General features: G+C 40.3%; 1 protein-coding gene across 4 annotated transcripts in view; it reads right to left on the bottom strand.

Annotated features, from left to right (window-relative positions):
- Positions 1–22,697, bottom strand: part of trps1 (trichorhinophalangeal syndrome I) — a 99,822-nt gene that overhangs the window by 19,489 nt on the left and 57,636 nt on the right. The gene's annotated exons all lie outside the window — the stretch shown is intronic.

Genomic DNA, 22,697 nt, shown 5'->3' with positions numbered 1-22,697 from the left:
ATGACCACGGGTGAATTTACCAAACCTTTAGTTGCTTTACTGTGATAGCTGTTCTGTTGGTCGGGTGAGAAAGTCAGGTTGGTCACCTATAATTCAAATCTAAAATCCTAAAGTTCATCATAACAATATAATGACTGTGAGGTTCATGTGAATTCATACAGCTAAACATAATTTAAAAATGTGCAAAGGCCTGAAGAGTTGTGAGTGTACAGGGTGTTATGGTCATTTTGCAGGGTTTCTAAGAAACTCTACTATTACAGCAATGTCCTTGAAAGCTGAAATTGCTAAAACATTTGCAAACACATGTCTCTCTGTTAACACTGACATGACAAACTACCTATTCCACAACTTCTTAAATTTCAATTTTGGATTGATGATAACAGCTGTGGAGCTAATCGTTTCATATTGTTTTAATTCAAACAAGGTAGGTAAGGTGTGCACTAATACACACCCGCACTGGCAATACATCTTAATTGCTAAATGACCTTGGACAGGCAAGATTTGCCTAATTGAGGGGAGAAAGATACTGAAACAGAGTGATGAGAGAAAAAAGCAACAGAAACAGAAATGAGGGGAGAACGAAGACTTAAGAAAATGATGATTAAGAAGAGTGAAAGAGAAGGAGGGGTGTAATACCAACCAAACTGCATAATGGATGGCACTTTAGAGTATTACGCCTCTAAATGACCTCACACACACCACACACTGCTTTGCCAAATGACTTTATCTCCCCAATTAGCCCTAGTGGGGAAGAGTAGAAAGGGAGGAGGCCGAGGTGGAGAGAAGAGGCAATGAACAGTAAATGTAGAGAGCAAAATTTATATAACGTCACTTACTTTTTTAATATTTTATTTTCAAAAAGAGAGCTAAAAGAAGCTTTTAATCTGTGTCTGCACTGCACAATTAACCATCTATACATTTACCAATCCATCTGTTTGTGGCCTATTTAAGCTATTTGGTACCTTCATTTCTGTGGGTGGACATGACTGGTTAGAGACTATTATTATAAACTAGAGACAAAGGTAAACAATGGTTTCTGAATAACAGGGCTTCATACATTGGAGGAGAGTTGGAGGGGTCTGATGCCACCAATTAAGGCTCTGACGCACTGAAAAAGAATGAATGCACTAAAGCAGAGACAGCACACAGACTAACATAACAGATCGACTGCAGGGTACTTTTTAATTTTTTCAAGGTCTATTTTTATATTTTCATCTTTTAACTTTCTCCCATAAGTTTTTATTTTTTTCCACTCAATGACGTATGAATTATAAAGCAAATTAGACATGAAGCTAGAAACAAACTGGGTAGTAGAGAGAGTTTTTGTGGTAGTGATAGGTGATAGGAATCATCCAACAGACCTAAAAATGTCTAGAAAGTAAATAGATGGGCTTCGCTATCTATTTTGGTAGGTACAGCCACAACCATGAGTATGTTAACAAATGAAGTAAACATGGTGTTTACAACCATAGCAAATACAAAGAAAGAGAGAGATAAGGCAAGCAAGAGGAGTCTGAACATAATCTCGGTATGTGCGCATGTGAATATGTGAGAGTTTGTGTGTTGATGTCAAAGGTCATGGTAGTGGCGAAATGAACAGCAGCTACAGAGCACAGAGGTGAAGGTGAACACTGAGTAGAGGAAGATCTCACACACACACACACACACACACACACACACACACAGACACACGCAGACACACACACAGTAAAACTGCAGCTGAAATTCACTTAAAACCGTTATTTTGGAAAAAACTTCACTTTGCATCTTCTGAACAGAAACTGTGTAAAAATAAAAAGACGAACATTATTTGCACTAAACCTCAATGAGCAGCCAAGACTTCAAAGTGTACATCAATTTGAAGCCGAAGCACTTCACGATAAAGCTCATTAACATGCAGAGGCCATATTGGACTCCAAGAACAAATGAACAATCCTTTCACAGCATAACAAGTTTGTATAAAAGCAGGTTTAGTCTTAAAAGATAATGATGAAATGAGTGATCGATTTTTCTCAGAGGGGGTAGATTTGGACTTTAAAAATGAAAGGACCACTGTAAAATCCAAGAAAATAACCTTTTTTTTTTACCTCTTCACTAACCAAATCTCTTATTCTCTGTCTGTCTCCTGATGGCTCCATCTTCAGCTATCCACCCATATTTTTTCCTCCGTATTCAGTCAGCAGTGGAACCAATTCAGACCAAGAGCACTGCTGCCAGTGATAAAGAGTGCCTGAAATTAATGAAATACTGCGACCTTTAACCATCATTACTGTGGAACTGACAGCACTGTAGCATTTCATTATAGAAACTTCAATATGATGGTGCACAACCGTCAGCAGCCCTTCAGAATATTGCAGAGCACTGTTGACTGTATGCTGACATTGTCCCTGAGCAGTGTCAATGATAGAGAAGTCAAGTTTGTTGAGTAGGAGTTGCTTGGTATGATCCACTAGGTTTAAGTGTGTGTGCATGTACGTGTAAGTGCATATTAATGCTATATGTGTATATGCAGAGCTCAGGATAAGGCTGTATTATTATTTATGGGGAGGGACGTAGCGCTGGGGATACTACTACACTTGTTACTAAAAAAGACAGACAGCTGTGTGTGGAAATGTCCATATTTTTGCTGTTTGTGTTCACAGACAGACGCCAAATAGTTTACAATTCTCCAACGTTAAAAGTATGTCATTTAAATTGAGTTTAATATTTTCACTTTGTATGAAAGTTCAGCCCCCCTCGGCTCGTTTGTTGGTCTGAATTCCTATAGAGCAGTTCTCCTGAGTGGGAGGACACCAACTGTTCACAAGCTCAGCAAGGTTATGTGTAAGGATTAAAACAAAGAATGCATTTAATCGTATTTTGGAATAAATATGAGTTTGGAAGATTGTGAGAGAGGCTGTGACTTACAATTATTCTCACTGTTGATTAATCTGTTGATTATTTTTCCAACAAATTGTTTATTCTTCAGAGTCTACGGCCAAGTTAGCAGATCTGTGAGGCTGCGCTGTGGCACAGTGGTGCTTTGAGCTAAATACTGATGTCAGTATGCTAATATCACTGCTAACAAAGTTTTGGACAAAATACATTTTTTGTACTTAAATAAAAATAGCTTATTAAATAGCTTACTATGATATATTTGTTTCTCCCTGGACCAGCAGGGTACCACTGTTGCTCATGCAAAGAGATCAAACATAGAAAGTTGTTATAATGTACTTTATGTATGAGTTACTTTTTAGACAGTTTGGACAGTAAAATGTTTTTTTATGTTAACGTTAATGTTTTTTGTTTTGTGACAGTTTTCCTCATCCATACTGTGGGGTCATTTTGTTTTGTCATTTTGTGCTATGATAGATAAAATTGACTTATTTATGCAAGTTGTTTAGGAACGGAGCTTTAAAAATATGCATTGTAGTATGTGTTCATTTTAACTTCAGTGCCCAAGTGTTTCTAAACATTTGTATATTAATCTATAACTGTGTGTTGACGATTTTTGCTTTGTGTGTGTGTGTGTGTTTCTTCTGTCCTGCGATGTTAAGTGGTGTAACCAGCTCGGAGCCCGTTTGACATTTTCCACCTAGACAGGCCCTCAGGGTGGAGTTAGAACCTCACACATCAATATCTGAATTACTCTAACTCCTTCTCCAGCCCTCCCTCATTCCCTCTTTCTCAAAGTCCTCTTGTTGCACTGGGGCCACACACAAACACATGATCAAAGAAAACACACAGACACACACACACACACACATTCACAGGGTGTTGATGGCCATGCTCTGGCTGTCAAGAGGAACCGAACAGATCAGCTATCCTCCGAGGAGTGTGTGTGCGAGTTTGTGTGTGTAATCGATGTCTCATCTTTGTTCCATTTGCTCCAGACAGCACCATGTATGATAACCCTCATGTTATCAGAGAGAAAGAGAGAGAGGCGGCTGCTTAGGGAGTATCACCTACCACGCTATTTGGTGGGAGATTTTCATATTATGCTTCAAACAGCTCTCCATCCTCTGAGAAAACAGCATTCGCGCAAAGAACGGGCGTCCTATCTGACTTTAAAACTAGCCGTCACTTTATGTGAGACCTTAATTGCAAAAAAGTGCCTTTTTTTTTCCAGATGGCGAACGGCCCCTGCCAAACAGACCTATCAACAGGTTTGAAACCTGGCCTAGAATCAAGCTCTGCTCTGACACCTCCACAGGCAGCATACTAAAACTACAGGAAGAGCCAGATCCACAGTAGAGGCCTAAACTACACTTAGACCTGGTATGGTTCTGAAATGTGCAGTATTTGCTGATGAAATAATAGTCAACGACCCCCTACCTGCAGTCTACAGAGAATTTATTCATCTTTAAAGGTTTCCGAGGCGTTTCAGTGCCGTTTGATGTACTGCTGAACTACTCAGTTTGTGTGTTGTATTACTACAGTAGCTCTAGGTGTTTAACACTTTTGTGTATTTGTTCAAGTCTTTTAAGTCACCTAAATGAACCCTGAAATGTATGAATTCATACTTCACATAATCAGTCCAGTATATTGTAGTTGTAGTGTTTGATGGGTTTGGTGATGCACTAAACTCAAAGTACAAACATATTGCATTTCTATTATGTTAAAATGTACCAATACTGGTTTTATCTCAAACACCAAAGAACACTGGCTCGAATCATTCGGGGAGCTAAAAAGAAATAAGAAAAAAAAAACAAACTGAGTTGAATCTATTAAATACAAAAAACCAATAACAAAAATTCTTATAATAGAAACAGTGGTTGAAAAGAACTAAAAGCCAACTTTTTTTTTTTTTTCATTTTCAGAGAGAAATGAAACTGGGTCACTCAAGGACAAGGAATCTCACATTTTCTCTCTGTCTATCTTCTTCTTCTCTTCCACCCCTGCAGAAAGCAATCTGAGAAAGAAGCTGAAATACAGAGAGAAGGAGAACAAGAAGGAAACTGAGAGAAAGAACCAGGGAAAAGACAGTGAACCAATTACTGCTGGTGAATACAATTTTGTACTAACAGCTTGATAATATCCAACATACCCGCACAGATACACACATGCACACACGCCATCATTCATCTGGATACAGCCTGAGGGCTTACTGATTCTCCTCACACCGCTACACACATTCCCATATTGAGACACGCAGATACAGACACACACACACACACACGCTTGTACACTCACGAAAGACACCTAGCAAAGCCAGGGACCTTCAAAGTGATAGTTAGCACCTAGTCATTACTGAGAGAAAGAAAGAAAAGGAGAGGAATGGGGCGACACAGAGGGCGAAGGAGGTAGATGGAGGGTTAGCGAGAGGGAGGGGAAGAACATGAAAAATAGAGAGAAGCGATCACAGAAGGAGAGAACACCCCAGTGAAGGGGAGATGTCCAAATCCAATTTTTCTTTTTTTGTTTCCCCCGCTCCTGCTATATTGTTTCTCTCATCTCGTCGCAGCGAGAAAGCAAATAAAAACATTAGAGACACTACAGGTTGGAGTAGGAGTAAACAGAAGGGAGAGGAGGAGAGATACTGATCAATTCCAACAGTAGCTGTGTCACAGAAATACAACGCGGACGGATAAAGTAATATTAAAAGTAATGACACACACCAAAATACACAGGGTTTTCTTTTTTGGTTTGTTTGGTCATGTTCTCTCTCTGTGTGCCCGTTGCTTGTAGTGTTGTGGGTATACAGCAGAGGGCAAAGAGGGTACTTATAAATAAAACAGAAACACAGACAGGACTGGTCACGTGCAATTTAGCCAACACAGAATATTAGTTGTGTACTGTATGTTTATGTAAGACTCCCTCTAGTGGCTCAAAGCTTCAGCCAGGGATGTCGCAGATGAAAAGCCACCTCCTCATACATGGTTTAGGTTTAAGAGATTACAAAGGATGGTTTGTGGCAATAACCCTGACATGAATGGTACTTTCAAAGTAGCTCTCTGGTTTTCTACACCCATAAATGTCCAACAACAACATGTGTCCAACATCATGTGCGTGACTTTATTTATTTATTTATTTATTTGGCCTTCAAAGTAACTAAAAAAAGTTGAGATTATCTGCTTTTGTTAACAACATCACCAATAAATCTAGAATAAAGTCTGTAAGGCAACACATTCTGGGGGGGATTATTTCCTGGCAAAGACTTTCTACTTCTTCTTGCGATGTCAGGTGATTGACAGTAAGCGGACAGGGGCGTTATGGAAAGAAGAAAAAAAAAAAAAAAACTAAGCAGAAAGTGAAACAAAACCACATTAAGGCTTCATGTGATGGATTACTATTCATTACAAACTGATTTTCATTCTGAACATGAACGCAGGCAGCAAAAAAGCTTCTTCTGAAAGTGAGAAAATTAACTGTCATAACTCTAACTGTGTTGACTGGAGACAGATATCAGTAGGGATGACATCAAGTAGTGAGCTAAATATATTGCTTTGTTCACGGGGCACTGGGGCTGAGAACGCTCAAATACTGTGATTTTCTTTTTTTTTTTTTGACCATTTCTAATTTGATTTGTTTAACACATATTTTCAGAATAAACATCCAAATCCTACATTTAATATATTTCCTGTTATTGTTGTGACACTGGCACCAAAAAGCTCAAATTAAAACCTTGATGAATCATGATATTCATGACACACTGTTCAACATGATATAGCACATTCTATATCTATATCTCTGCCAGACAGAGACATGCTACACAAACCAGTAGGGTACTGATTCACTGCCAGTAATCTTGAATCTACCAACACAGATGAACAAATAGACCAGGAGCTGGACATCCTGGACACAGATGGAGTAAAGAGCCTGTAAATACACACTGGATCCAATTACAATCCAGAAAAGCGACTCTTGTTTGCTCATACATGTGAGTGGAGTGTGCATGTGTGAGAGCCCTCCGACGGCTCAGTAATATAGTGCGAGGATGAAGACAGGAAGCAACACACGTGCACACACCCATGAACCAAACCGTCCTCCCCCACACGTACACACACAGTGAGCAACAATGTTATGACAATAACTCTGAGTTTTACAGCCCACTGTAGCTGCACATCTGGATAACATCAGGACACACAGGCACAGATAGATAAAGGCGCACACACACGCGCGCGCGCGCGCACAAGCAGAGTAAGCAAGAAGATCATGTCGAAGAAGTGAGATGGCCAAAAGAGAGAGCACACACCCTGCCAAGAAAAAGGCAAAAATCTTGTTTTCCTCTTTCCCTCTCTGTCTTCCTTCCTCGCTCTTTCTATTTCTTCCTTGTTCTCCGTCTCCCTCCTTCCTTCTGTTCACTCTGTCTCTTCTCTAATCCTATACGACAGAGACACAGAACACAAATCTCCCTGTTGGCAGAGGAAGAACAGCGTGTTTCTACTAAGAGAGAAAGAGAGTGCGAGAGACTGAGAGAATGAAGAAGGGAAGGGGGAGACAGAGATTGACTGTTGAACACCAGTTGAAGTGATTTATGAGGTTGGAATATGTGCTGGAACATATGTAGACACTCCTTGTCTTTCGGCTGTTCCTACGAGAGCGCGCGCACGCACGCACACACGCACACACACACACTTACACACTTACACACTTACACACACACACAAAACACACGAAACAGATCACAACCTTTTGCCAAACTGTGTATGTCTAGCGAGCTGAAGGTTGTTAGTTGGTGTACAGTAGACAGATACACATAATGTGCAGACACACACTACATGGAGGCTATGGCTATGGAGGTAGTGGAGTTGTACCAATCATGGGATCGGTGGTTCGATTCCTGCCTGTAGGTTACAGCGTTTACACTACACATGTAATGAAAATCTTACCAGAAAACTATAGTACTTTAATTATTGTAATGATAAAGATCAACTAAGACATAAGAATATCACAATCACTCATATGTTATATATGTTATAATGTTTTACTTAATAGAATAGTAACATTTTGACACTCAGCATCCTGGACTGTAACTAAATGTTGGCACTTGTAGATACACTCATCATTGTTAAGTATGTATTATGGTGCTGAAAAATTGATATTATGGAATTAAATCTCTCCATCATTACTGAACATTGTTCTCTGCCTATAAAAAGCCCTTTCAGTTACAGCCCGACACTGACTAATGAGGTAGGTGCATAGAAAAACATCTCAGTCCTGCCAACCTGGAATTAATGTACATCAACTATTTATGAACTGGCAAGAGTGAATGCTGACCTTTGCAGGCTGCACCTTAAAGAACATCCTTCAAAGTTAAATTAGAACGGCAAACAAGTGTCCTTCAGCCACGTGTATGTACTTTACATTGGTAAACTGTTAATTGTCCACATATTGAATTATTAATTAATAATCAAACTGCTTTAGCTTTAATTTTACACTAATACATCTGTTTATTTTTAGGATTTGATTAGCTGTTACAGTAATTATTTAAGTATTTAAAGTAAAAGTTACAGATATTCGATGGTCCCAAGTTCTCAAATGTAAGAATTTCTGACTTGTCTTGCTTGTACAAGCTAGTAATTAAATTATGTGGGGGGTTTAATATTTTATTGTCTAAAGATAAATAAAGAATCCGCATATTATGAAAATAACTGTTAGCACTGCACATTGGTTGGATAACACAAGCATAGAGATTACATCACCTGCAATGAGCACAATTCTGGTCAGTGTTTTGAATAACTAATTAATAAATTGAAAAATAATTTCTGTTTGCATTTGATTCCTTTGAAAAAAATATTTACAAGAAATACATATTAATTGGCGTTATCAGAAAATAGAAAAAAAAAACATCAAGAGGAAGTAATGTAAAAGCTAAAAACAAAACAACAACAGAACTGTAATTAACTGAACTCATACAGAAGCACAGACGCTGAAATACACATCGAAAGAAACAAGAGGGAAAAAAGGAGAATGGGAGAAGGTGGAAGAAAAGTAGGATGATGAATGAATCCTGTAAATACGGAGACAATGAGAACACGGACAACAAACAAGCCGTGTTTTCAGTTTTATGCTGCTACGTTGAATTGGCTGATTTTGTAATCCGTTTGTTGTCTCTTTTCCTTCCTTTTCTCTGCCTCTGTCGCTTTCTCTCCCTTGTTCCCTTAGTAATCATTTCAACCTGATTGCTCTGATCCCTCTATTCTATTTGTCATTAAATACAAGGCACACACACACACACACACACACGGGCATGCGCGTGCACACACACACACACACACACACACACGTTGCCATGCATTGACACAAATACATACAGAGAGAGAATCAAATGCCATTTAATCAAATGGTATAAATAAATAAAAGCTTTTTATTTCCCATAAGTCCATCTGGTTGCCTGCTTCTCATCACACACACACACACACACACAGACCTGCATCTGCTGGTCAATAAAGTTCTCAACACACACACACACACTCTCTAAATCAAAGGCATGGATGACCACACACATTGGCCGGTGAATCTAAATGTAGATGAGTTCAGTCTGCTAGAACGACTGGCGGCAAGAAGAAACCTTTATCAAGCAAATCTATTAGTTTGCTGTTATTTCCCTCTGTATGGTTGGCCATCCTATCAATCGGTTTAACAAAATGTCATCGACATGTGTGTTTCGTCACTTTAGTTTCTAGCCACTCTTCAATTTAGTTCAAATGTGATTACAGTTGTGACCCAGTGATTCAGTAACACGCTATTGTCAAATTGCCGTGAATAAAAATAGAACTAAATTGACGGCACCACATAAACATGAGTACGAGTAGGAGGGGAAAAAACACTTCATACATTCACTTACTGATGGATTATACCTTTCAAACAAGTAGCCGTGTCTGTTATTTCGTTCCTTTTTAATGCTGTTAGGAGCAGAATGGGATAATTTGAAGTCTGATGCAACACAGAGCAGAGTGTAAAATATGTGTATGAGCTGAAGTCACCTGTATTTTTACTTTTCCACTAGACTAAACCCATGTTGGTGGTTAACCAAAAGCAGATCTTTTTCAGTGCGGCGCTGCTGCTGTTCTTTTTCCAGATCAGTTCCATGGTTACAATTTAGCTGACATGAATCAATGTATAACCATTCTTGAATGGATCCAGGTGCTTCGGAGACCCAAGAACTCAACTAAAAAAAAAAAAAAGTCCCATTTGTGCATTCCTTTATGAATTTCCACCATATTTGAGAAACATGTTAAAACCCGGCAAATTAGTCTAATAATGAATCAGAAAAGGCAATGACAACTGAAACGCAATTTGCAGATGCAGGAGAAGAACAACATCCTGCTGGTCTTTGTATTTACTGTTGCGTGACTCTGATGTTTTAATGGCTGTAATAAATGGATTAATAAAGCAACATGCAGCAGTGGATCTGCGAGGAGCCATTGAGCAAATAGCTTTCTTCCTTTTATGCACTGGTTTGTTTTCTCATCATCACTCCATCTCCTTAATAACTCACTGGCTCCCTCTTTTTCTTTCAAGCCATTCTTCTGTTTCTCGGCTGCTCTGCACATCCTCACTCTCATTATCTTTATTTGTTTTTAACCTAGAGAAGTGGTCAACGTGACTTTGGGTTTAACATGAATTCACACTATATTACAAAACCTGTGCTTTCCTGTGTTTTTACCTACCACAGTGTCTGTGTTTGGCCAGTTTACTACATTCAGACAAGAGCCACCAGCAGACACTACACCCAGAAGGCGGCATCTAGAAGTATCAGAGAGGCACAAAGATTTGAAGCAGGTGAAGTTCTCAACTTCCAAAACAGGCTCTTGGTCTCTTGGGAATGTCCACGCCTTCGTCTATCAGGTTTAAGGACCGATTTTGAATGAGCTGATTAAAAGAGAAACACAAGCGATGCTTAAAAGTGATCTGCACTTCATCTGAGGAATTACTCCAGGCAAAACAGCCAACAGGACCACGGAAAGACATTTATTCATGAGTCTTTGAGGTCTGTCACTTTGCCAAACATCTACTGCACATAAGTGTAATTTATCGTTAAAAATAAATTCTTGTTCAACGCTGGATTCTTTGGGATAATCCGTAGCCTGAATAATGGCGTGGATTGATATTCTAAAGGTCTAATAAAAGTGAAGGAAGAAAAAGAAAACTTCTGTCAATCTCTGTCACCAAAACACACACACACAGACTCACACAATCTCCCCCCTCTGTCCTCCACACCCCTCCACTCCTCCCTCTCTCTCTCTCTCTCCCTCTCTCTCTCTGAATGAATTGTTCCTTGTCTCTGAACTGATGGAGCGATAAAGTTGGTTTAAACAGCCGTAGACACACCGGCACACACTGCAGAGGCAGGAACATGTGTTTTACATCAGGAGCTCCCAGCCATACAAGAGCTAATGTTACCATCTGTATGCATGTGTGTGTGTGTCAGAACAGGAGTGCAGCATGTCTTTGCAATCTCCTATCAGCTTTTAATCTCCCTTCAGCAGGGAAAGGGAGCATTGAGAGAGAGAGAGAGAGAGAGAGGACAGGCACTCAGTGAGAGAAAGTGATAACCACTCAGTGAGAGAAGGGAGACACAAAGTTATCCCCCATCTCTCCATCCTCCCATTATTCACTTTGTTTTGCAAAGCTCCTTTGCTTTTTCCCTGCCTCGGGGGGGAGAGGGAGCCAGCTTTGGTTTACACGTGTGTACGTGTGACTTAAGTTTTATTGTCTAAAAACTGTGACACTACTTTCATTTTGCCTTCTTCAGTTACTTGAGCCGGCTGCGTCGCAGGCTGCAATGTCAACAGTCATTCCTCACTTGGTGCTTGCACGGTACTCAACAGCTATTATTTAGCATGGAATGGGCGACTTACTGAGTTTGTTTAGACATTTGACAGTTTTGTTGCTGTCCAGTATGCAAAGCAGTAGCCTCTGTAAGGTTCATGTTTGCTTTACTTTGCATTTTTCACAAAGAAAGAGCTGCCTGAAAGCAGAAAAAAAAAGTGTTGTGTGTCAGATCCTACCACCTTTACAGGCGGTGGTGAAAGTGTAACTGAAGAGTTGAAAGCAGATAAAAACTGTCTAATGACAGTGAGAGTTTTTCTTTTGGATTCAGCCTTTAAACCTATTGCTCAGACCAGGTAATGTGATTTGTACCTGATTACGGAGCCAGTCCTATATGAGGTTCAGTTTAAGTTTAATGAGTGTAAAATGCTGCTGAGGCTCGATCATTTGTAAACCGATTGGAAGCGTTAATCAAGGGGTTTGGGGAACTGAGATGCAAAATCTTCTCACTCAAGTTTCTTTATATAATTCAATAAATGACAATGGAGCTACACTTCTCTTCACTTCGACCACACTTCTATGAACTAAGTTGTCCTCGTCAGCTCCTGTCTAGTACCCTAATAAACAAACTAGGAGATGTCCATGTGTTCAAAAAACCCAGTAGTATTTGATGTTAAAAAGCTTTCTGAACCTTTTTATGATTTAACATTTAAAAAATAGTGAGTTCTGTGCATCCTTCTTACTCATATAACCACATTATATAAAAAAAAAAAACTGCACAGAATATAGACAACAGACCACACACACTTGAGGCGGAGAGGGGGGAAGAGATAACAATCTCTAGCTCAAACGTAGCTTGGCAGATAGCAGACTAACGCACCCAAAACAGCAGACAGGATACCTGCTGATGTTGCAACACATCCTGTGACCATCAATATGTAACTGCAGAAAGAATGTAAATGGAGGCAAAACAATTTTAGCTCCTTTCTGCTAGTCAAACCTGTCAGTAAATAAATGGAGACGCTGGTACCTTATATTAAGAGTATAAGAGTTGATTTTTTTTTTTTTTTTTTTTAATAATGCACACACACAGACGCACTTTGTTCAAAATTAAAAATGTATGTTAATTAATTCCTTATTTCATTTTGCCAGAACAGCAACAAGATAACAAAGGCTGGTCAGACAGCTCTGACTGAGTGATTTTACTGGACTTGGAAATGAGTCTGCAGCTGAAATGGCTTCAAATATCATGAAGTATAAGGTCAGTACAGGAAAACTCCTCCACAACATTTCAGCATTATGCATCACAACACTGCTCAGCTTTGGAGGCTCTGGGGGCAGATGTGAGTTACTGCTTACAGTTGCTTACAGCAGAAACACTGATTTTGAACACCAGCCAATTCTGTGTGTACGTGTATGTGTGTGTGTGCACACTATCCGACCTTATTAGGTTGTACTTGTGGTGATGCTTAACCCCACTCAGAGCTTGGCAGCTGCTCCCCTTTCTCTCTCTGTCTGCCTTTATTTCTGTCTACTCATTCTCCCTCAGTCTTCTCTCTCATCTTCCTGTCTTTGTCGCGTCTCCCTGCCCTGTGTGTCTCCCTAACTCTTACTCATGTCTCCTTTGGCACTTTTTTTTTTTTTTGTCTTTCTCGCTCTCTCTCTTCCTCTGTCTACTAATCACTCACTTGGTGGTCCTGAAGTAATGTAACGCTTGTTTCCTGGTTAATCTGCAAATGAGGGGCTTTAAATAATGCTGATCTTTCACATATGTTTGCAATGTGTGTGAGAGATGTACATTTGTGTGTTTGCCTGCTTATAGATATATTCATATGTATGGTACCATTAATAATACAGCATAAATTAGATTTAAATTAAACCATTAAATCAAACTTTTAACTATAGGGTCGCTGTATATAATTGTGGTTAATTTCTAAGTCCAATATAGAACAATAATTTAATTACAGTCAGTAATTGAAAGTCTATTGTGAGTTTTAGACCACTAGTAGCACTATGGAACATTTTGAGTGGCTTCTGTATTGTTTGTACAGGATGTCACAATGAACATCCTAACATTGATTTTGTGTCATTCCACTGAATGAAAGGTTGGTAACATGCTAATGCACTAACAAAGACAGCAGAGACGCAGACTGCTACATTTAAAAAGGCTCAAGGACTAACTACAGTATTTTACAGGCTTAATGTTATTAGATTAGGGGCTGTTTTCAAATCCATTTACAGTGAGTAAGCATAGTTTTATTACACTTAGCAGAAATGGCGACAAAACCTTTGTAAATAGGATACAAGCAGAATTGTCCTTGTAAAATGCCACTTTCCCATCACTATTCTTCAGTCTCCTATATATTGCCAGAATAGTTCACAAGTCTCTTGGCAGCATCACACATTAAAGTTGTGACTTTCAGGTCTGTGGCTTTAAGAGAGAAAGAGTTGTTCTTAATCAGTGAGCTATGTTAGATCAAAGGAAAAACATGGATTCACTTTCAGAGAGGATTTTCTCTGTAAAATGGGTTTTGGTTATCTCGGTGACCTGAACCCAAAACACAAGAAGAAATGTAGGACTGAAAGTGAATCCTATCAGACTTGGCTTAAATAACAGAATAATATGCTGCTACACTTAGAAGGGTGGCTTATGGTTCCAACATTTCTGAGGAGAGAGGGAGATAACAGCGTTGTAATTGTGTTGATCGGACACATGAGGCTAGTTTCTCCGTTTTCCTCTAATGGGAAACATAAACATAGACAAAAACATGCATGCATGTGTGTGTGTGTGCTTTATATGACCCATTGTCATAAGTTATAGCTCACTGTTAGATGTTAATGCTGCAAAATCATGAAGACAATTTTGAAAAAAATGTTCAAGGACATGTGAGCACAGCTCTATTTCAGAGTGACAAAGACACACACACACACACACACACACACAAACAGGGGCATGTGTGCACACGCGCATTGTTTGGCTGCACCTGGTCTATTAAGGAACAGGATAGATGGGACCAGGGGACCCGACTGTGAATGTTTGTGTCACAGTGTGAGTGTATGCGCATTCATGTGTGTGAATGCCAAACATCTGCAACAATGACGCACCTTCAAGAAACAGTATCAGTACACACACACACACACACACACACACACACACACACACACACATATATACACAGATTACACAATTATGAAACTGATGTTAAACAGTGCAGTCAGAGCACTCTCTCACTCTTGGTCTCACGGTCTCAATGCAATCCCCACACCATTTCCTGAGCAATCTATGTCCTATCTCTTTAAAAAAAAAAAAAAGAAAGAGAGAGAGAGATAAAAGAAAGTTTAATTAATTCCTCGCCGTAATTTCATTGTTTCTGTCTGTGATCACTTTGAGTTGAAATTGTAAATGGAAAACATCCTTAACTGCTCACAGCCCAAACACGTCTGTCAATGCAAATGTTTTGTAAGGATGTCAGGTAATAAATCAGTTTTCAAACACGAGTTTGTAGTAATGTGCACAGATTCTGATTTAAACAGCCGTGTTTAGCTCTAATTATTAAATATCTGGGTAATTAGATTTAGAGTAAAACGAGTATGTCAGCATGTTTGTATGGCTTCATTTGAGTTATTTTGTTCCATCTCTCACAGTCTCCAAAAGGTTTCTACACAGTTTGGTGCATATGCAAGGTTTACAAATTATTCTGTTCAAATTGCTCATAAAGAGCCTTATCTGCAGCAGCGTGGAGCCCATATTGTAACTTCAGCAAACTCTACTCTCTCTGTGGCTCTCATCAAAACTTTTTAGCTCTAAGGGCTGAACAAAAACAAGGCTCTCGTGGCAAAACCAGACAATAATATCTTTAGCTTTAGTCCTATCCACTGAGCTACACAGGAACACAATACAAGTCGATAGACTATACTCTAGGAGCAAACAAGTCTCGATCAGTTGAAGCTGTGTCAGGTCCTGCTGTGTTGTATAGCCAGATAGAGAAAGAAAAATGAGTGGAGGGGGGGCAAGGAGAACAAAGAGAAATGGTCTTAAGGGAAATTGAGTATACAAGATGCATCATGCCAGTGAGCTGGAGCAGAATTCATAAACACACCGAACAGCGACATGCACATGCACACACCAGCGGAGAATTCCTAATGAGCGAAGACCTCACAAGGGACACAGAGGGGGGGGGGCGGAAGGCAGAGCAAAAAGGGAGGAGTTAAGGCAGAGATAGACAGAAGGGGAATAGAGAAAACGGATGTACCCTCCTGTAGCTGCAACCCCATATCAAGTATGCACGGCACTGTGAGTGTGCGAGTGCATTATAAGTTTTTAGGGTGGATGTGAGTTTTCCACCGAGAGCAGTTAAAAGTTAATGTCTCCGCTTTACATTCAACTCCACACATGCACACGCATGTACACAGACACACACACACACACATGCGCACAAACAGGGGGATGGCACAATCTGATTTTTTGCCAAGAGGGCCTTGGACCGCCAAGGTTGCCATGGCATTGCTCACTCACAAACACACACATACATACTTTCTCACCCTCTTTAGCTCTTGCTCTCGCTCACATGCACACCAGAGCAGGGTGTGACTAGATGTTCTAAAGTGAAGTGGATTAAAGTGTCAAGATGACTGGTCGAGCCCGTGTGTGTGAGTGTGCATATACAGTATATGGTTGATTGTGAGTGCGTGTGACCTGAATCTGAATACGGGCACTGCGCCTTTAGACTCTTTACTAAATCTACTTTCGTGTTGCAGTAAAAGAGGTGTGCTGCTGTGATGATGAGCCCCATCATCCGTACTCAAACTTGGCCAATACGCAGGACGCATTAAAGATGTCAGGGGTGAAGCGATAGAGGAGAAATGATTGACAACTTAAAAATGTAGGTAGGAATGCTGAACTGCAGTCACTTGGTGGTTGATCATCACTGTGCCGCCTTAAAAGTTCAATCAAATTAGGATATTTTTTTTTTATCTTGCATGTTGTGACAAATTTTACATTTGTGTTGCAATGTTGCGTGATCCTGCCTGAATGGAGAAAACACATCCTTCCACAGAGTTTTTGGCTTTTGCTAAACTACTCATAATGAAGCACAGAGGAGTAAAGCTACATGAAAAGACTCTTGCAGCTGGTATGTTCCACTAAGTATTTTTTTATTTATATATATTATAGTATGTGGCCTGAAAACATTAATGGTTAAAAACAGAAAGGGCTCCTTTGTAATAATTTGTCTACTTTCAATCATTTGCTGGAAGCCGTTTTACACAAACTGTTCACCATCGTTTTCTCCAGCCTCCTTTTTCTCGTTTGTCAAATTACATCAATCAACATTACCAAGGAAAACGGTCTGACTGTGTGAAAGAAGTTTAAATGAGAAGGAGAAATGAGGGAGGGAACGGAGAAACGAGCCAGGAGAGCCAAAACACAGAGGAAAGGGGAATGCAGGCAGGGTTTTCAAATTAACTATTGGTCAGGGGTCAGATGGACATTTAATCTAACCAATCAGCTTCCTAATTACACAAGTGCTGCCAGGATGGTGTACCGTATGCATTTCTTTCTCTCTGTGTATGTATGTGTGTGTGTAGTTGGCTAGCATTGCGTGTAGAGGTCTTGTTGTAGCAAAATGAACATCTGGCCTCAATATTGGTTCCATGTGTGAACACACACACACATATGCACGTCTGCATGCTCATAGACACGCACACACAAGAGCACACACACATTTATAGCCTGTGGTGAATTGCTCCTGCCTTACACAAAAAGAGAGAGAGAGAGAGACCAACAAAGAGAAACATACAAGGACTGAGGGCCTGGATGTGCAAACCATGGCAGAAAAACACTGAGGACTATAAAAAGAACACACACACACACACACAGAAAGTCACACACACATATACACTTCCAGTAGTGTGTGTGTTAGTTGATTGTAACTGTAATTGATGTAAACGTCTAAATTACAGCTAGGAGCTAAAATAACCACTGTGTTTTACCGTTGCCATGTCGACATGATGAAAAACAGCTGGTTGGTCCACTGGCAGAGAGGGTGGAACATGTGTGTCATGGGCCCCAAGCTGAACCAATGAAAAGCCCGTGTGCGTAAGCGGCATGTGTCTAAACCAATGAAAAACTCACTGGAACGAGCAGATATCCGAAGAGACAGCACGTTAGGCTCAAGTCAAACTATATCACATTACATCATATTATGAGATAAAAACTACTGCATCATTGAGGGGAAAAAAACGGGCTCAGTGAAAGCATATTTTATTTAGATTATTCTTCTATCAAGAGGCTGGCGCACAAACGATCACCGTTCCTTTACTGCTTTTTCTTTTTGTTTTTCCTACATTGGCGCCGGATTGGTGCGGTTGTCATAAATAAGTCACTAAGTGCCAGCAGTGTTTAGACAATCACAGGAAAGTCTTTTTTAATACTCTGATCCCATAAGAAGTTATTCCCTGTCTCACTGCTTCGCCTCCACAGGAAGGTCCAACTGCAGGGTCAGATATCCAGCAGCAGCCCTGGAGCAAATAGGGATTTCACTGTCTTGCTCTAGGACACTTCAGAGGAGGAGATACGTCAGACACAGGGGATTGAGCCGGAGTTTTCCAACTGAGGGACATTTGACTAATCACTAGACCGCCCTGCTGCCAAAAAGTAACTGAAAGAAATCTTGGGATTCACAGCCAAATCTTGGGATTTTAAAGTTAATTTAGTATACTTTTCTACGACTCATGATTGACTTTACACTTTGAGATGAAAATGTGGTATTTAAAGAAAAAAAAAAAAAAACGTGAGAATGAACATTAGATTTTTTTTCCTCACACCCGAGTCGGAATCAGTCAATCACACAATTCAAAGCACACTTGAAAAGAGGATTAACATACAAACATGAGCCAAGATACAGTCAAGCAAATAAACTAATTCCTGATTTGCGTGAGCCAAAAATGCCAAACTGTCATCTTCCCACTCCACATGTTGTCGGCTGTAATGTGTGTGTGTGTGTGTGCGAGCGTGGCATGTGTGGAAGAGTCGGGACGGGTCTGAATGTGGTTAAAAATGTGTAATTAGTTTTTCTAGCCAGATGTAATATTCCTAGCAGACAATAAGGCTGCTGTGGACTGTCACACAGCGTAAAGCCACATAGGTCATAACTGTGACACATATACTCCCATCAAGCAGCCACACACACACACACACTCACACACACACTCTCATATACAAGCTTATAAACCAGTATTTCCACAGACAGACACACACAGATCAAAATCACAGCAAAGAGGCTGTCTGATTATGTTTCTGTTACACTAAACACAGCCTGGATTTTAGACGCACTACCACACACACACATGCACACAAACCTTCTTGCTTTCCAGCATAGCTGTGTTTATTTGAGTCTGTGTCCTGATGGGAAATGTGACTGTTACACAAACAAACTGAACAGCCCAGAAACAGACATCTCTGTCCGAGTGCGTGTGCTTATGTGTGTGTGAGTGTGTGTGTGTACAGGGAGAGTGGAAGAGACGTTTGGTTAAAATCAGTTTGTCTTTCTTTTTCCGACACACGTGCAGACATGCACCCATTTAGCAAGTCGGTGACCAGAAAAGATAAAACCAGCTCTGTTCACTTTTCCATAGCTGTACTGTGTAGGGGATGCCAACTGTCTTTTAGCAGAGCTTCCTTGCCTATGAGAGCCCAGGACTTAAGACGCCTCACAACTCCACTGCTGCATTGATGTTTAATGATAGTTTAATATAGGCTGTACTGAAGGATAAACTTAGCAATGGCTTCTTGCATTGTCACCTAAAGTCAGCTCAAGTCAAATTTTCCACATCAGCAAATAAAGAAACGAAGCAACGAAGGTCAGAAGGACTGTCAGCGATTAGACGGCACTACTAGTGCCAGCTTTATGTAATTTTCCGATGAGGTCAGGTCAAAAGCCCAGCTGCTGAGGAAGTTCTGGATCTGATATCGAGACAGTTAGGAATCTCAATATAAACAAATAAGCGTAAAATAGAATCATTTTATAAGGCTGGCTTAATTTTGCCCACTAAGAACTGGAAAGAATGCTAAACACAAGACACTAAAAAGCAACAGAAAACAGTATTCAGATAAGCGTATCAGTTAAAGCACACGATGTATAAGTTCAAGTTTCTCTCCCTTTTTTGTCTTAAAGGATTAAACACACAAACAAAAAGTGACGCACACGCAGACTAAGTGGAGCATAAGCTCTATAATTTCCTGTTGCGGATATAAAGTGGTGTTAAATTATCAGCACAGAAAATAAGTTCAATTCATGCTTTAATTTCCTTACAAAGCACACACACACTGGCACACACTGAGAATACAAATGCGGACACATCATACATAATTAAGTACACAACCAGGGGAAAGCACACACAGTCACACAGTGTGTGTGTGTGTGTGTGTGTGTGTGTGTGTGTGTGTGTGTGTGTGTGTGTGTGTGTGTGTGTGTGTGTGTGTGTGTGTGTGCGTGTGTGTGTGTGAGACACACATGAATTTACACAAGAAGAGGGAAGATGGGAAATAGAACACAAAATAATGAGAACTTCATGAAAATATAGCTATGTGCGTGTGTGTGCGTGTGTTGTGGGTCTTTTTAAAAATAATTAGCTCCGTCAGGCAGAAATGTAAACGAGAGAAACTTTAATGAAACTCTTCTCTGATCTGCTGAAAGCACATATTCCCGTTTATCTCCTTCAGCTCGTCTCTCTATTTTCTGTCTGTTTCTCGACTCAATTGGAATTGAATGTCACGCATGGGACTTTTAAAACCCTGAAGTTTCAGTACTGCATTATAACCACTAAAGACGAACACAATTACATTGTGTTTGTAAGGTCAAACCCACAATTTCTTCCTCTCCCCTGCTTGTGTCCATTTATCTGTGCTGTCCTTGAGGTGGAGTTTCCTTTGAAAACACAATCTGGGATTTGTTAGATGAGCTGAATTTTGGGTCGATCCACATATGTTTGCGTATATTCACGTGTTCACATATGTTTGGCTCAGAGGCAGACCTTTCTCAGCCCTCTTAACTCGAAAAACCACCATTACTCAAAGACTGTCCCATTCCATTTATAAATGAAAACATCAACAAAGCTTTTACTTTAATTTCATCTCAAAACCTCATGTGCTTTCTATCCTTGTCTCATGCAGTCCGTCAAACAGCCAGAAAATAACATTTGTGACTGAGAAAATGTGTTCAGTGTAATAAATCATTTGAAAACAAAGCCAATATCGGGCCAATGTCTCAACATAGCAACACTGTGCAGCAATTATAGATCAGGCCTTTCAGAAGAAAATATTCTCTCCTCTCTACAAAGCAAAAAGACTGTCAATCCAGAATACTAAAAACTGTGGATTTGCGTGTGTACTGTATGTGTGTGTGTGCATGTCTGGAAGCTTGTGTGTGTGTGTGTGTGTGTGTGAGACGTGCGTATTGATCTCTGTGTATCAGGTGAGTTGTCCTTTGAGGAAAAGAGGGGAAATAGAGAAAAAGGAAAAGGAAAGAAAAGAAGAAGGGAGAGACAGATCAATGCAGGCGAGAATAGAAAGAACAAGCGAGGTTGAGAGAAACACACACACACACACACACACACACACACACACACGCACACGCACGCACACGCACACGCACACGCACAAGCGTGCCTGTGTGAACCGCACACACGCAGACGTTTAAATCTGACTTGGGCCACTTGTTTCCGCTGTTGTCTCTTTTTATCCTTCCCTCCCACCCTAGCAACCCACACCTTGCATCATTCCATCACCCGCACTTCCTCACCCTCCTCCACCTATTCCCTTCCCTCCGTCCACTCTCTCACCATTTGTCACTCGCCATATACAAAAAGTCAATTTATATTTTGGGCGGATTCACCCTTTATAATTCAGACCCTGCCTTGTTGCGTCAAAGGCAGAATTTAAATTGAACTGAATGACGTGACAGTCTGTGTGTGTGTGTGTGTATGTGTACTAACTTATTTTAGATTATCCTTTGCATTGGTGCCCCTCCCTGGCCCTGCCCAGTGATGAGTCAACCCCAGCCATGGTGTCTATGTGTATCTGTGTGTGCGTGCGTGTGTGTGTGTGTGTGTGTGCGACATGTCAGTTCATGCCATGAAAACAAATGTTGTGTTGTGAAGGGAGTTAAGAAAGATAGCAGCACAGGCCATATCTTATGAAGCTATTAAAGTAATGAGTCATGCTCGGTTTCTCTTCTCTAATAAATTGTTTAATTGTTTGTCTCTTCCCTCCCTATCTTCTTCTTTATTCCCATCACCTCATTCACGAACCAAGTGACTTCTAATGCCGCTGACCGACTCCAAAAAAAAAAAGACACATACAGGGATTCATTTTAAAATCAGACATTGACAGTTTACACTACAGTGGGGGCATTTAGTTCCATAGAAATGTAGTCTTGAGAGTATTTCAGTCATTGTAAAAGCTAATACAGATATATCACAGTAAAACAGTGGCGTAGAGGACTAACAGCCAACCAAACAGTAATAATAATGCGCCTACCCAACTCTAAATCTAACTAATACACAGATATACAAACAATCTTCACACTTCTATATTTTATGGCACAAGCTGTGTGCTCACGCATTCATCTGTCTGCTACAAATTGAAAGGGTAAATTTTTTGGCTACACATTTTTATCTTCCTCTGACTCTCCCTATCGTCCTCTCTTCATCACAATTTTCCTCTCTCACGCATGCAGCCTCTCTCTCTCTCTCTCTCACAGACACACATTGCTCCACCCATGATAATGAGTAAACCTCTTGCTGCCCCACCCTGCCCGGTCTGCCAAGTTCTTGCCAACACCTCACACACATACACACACACACACACATACATGTAAAAAGGCCAAACCACAACTTATAAAGACGCCATAGAGTCAACTCACACACTGATATGTGCATACACACACCAGTCTCCCACTCAGCACTAACAAAGACCATGTCAGTGCTGTGACACTACACAC

Source organism: Anabas testudineus, chromosome 11, assembly GCF_900324465.2.
Source record: "Anabas testudineus chromosome 11, fAnaTes1.2, whole genome shotgun sequence".
NCBI classification, from domain to species: Eukaryota; Metazoa; Chordata; class Actinopteri; order Anabantiformes; family Anabantidae; genus Anabas; species Anabas testudineus.
This window is presented reverse-complemented; position numbering and strand designations above follow the sequence as displayed.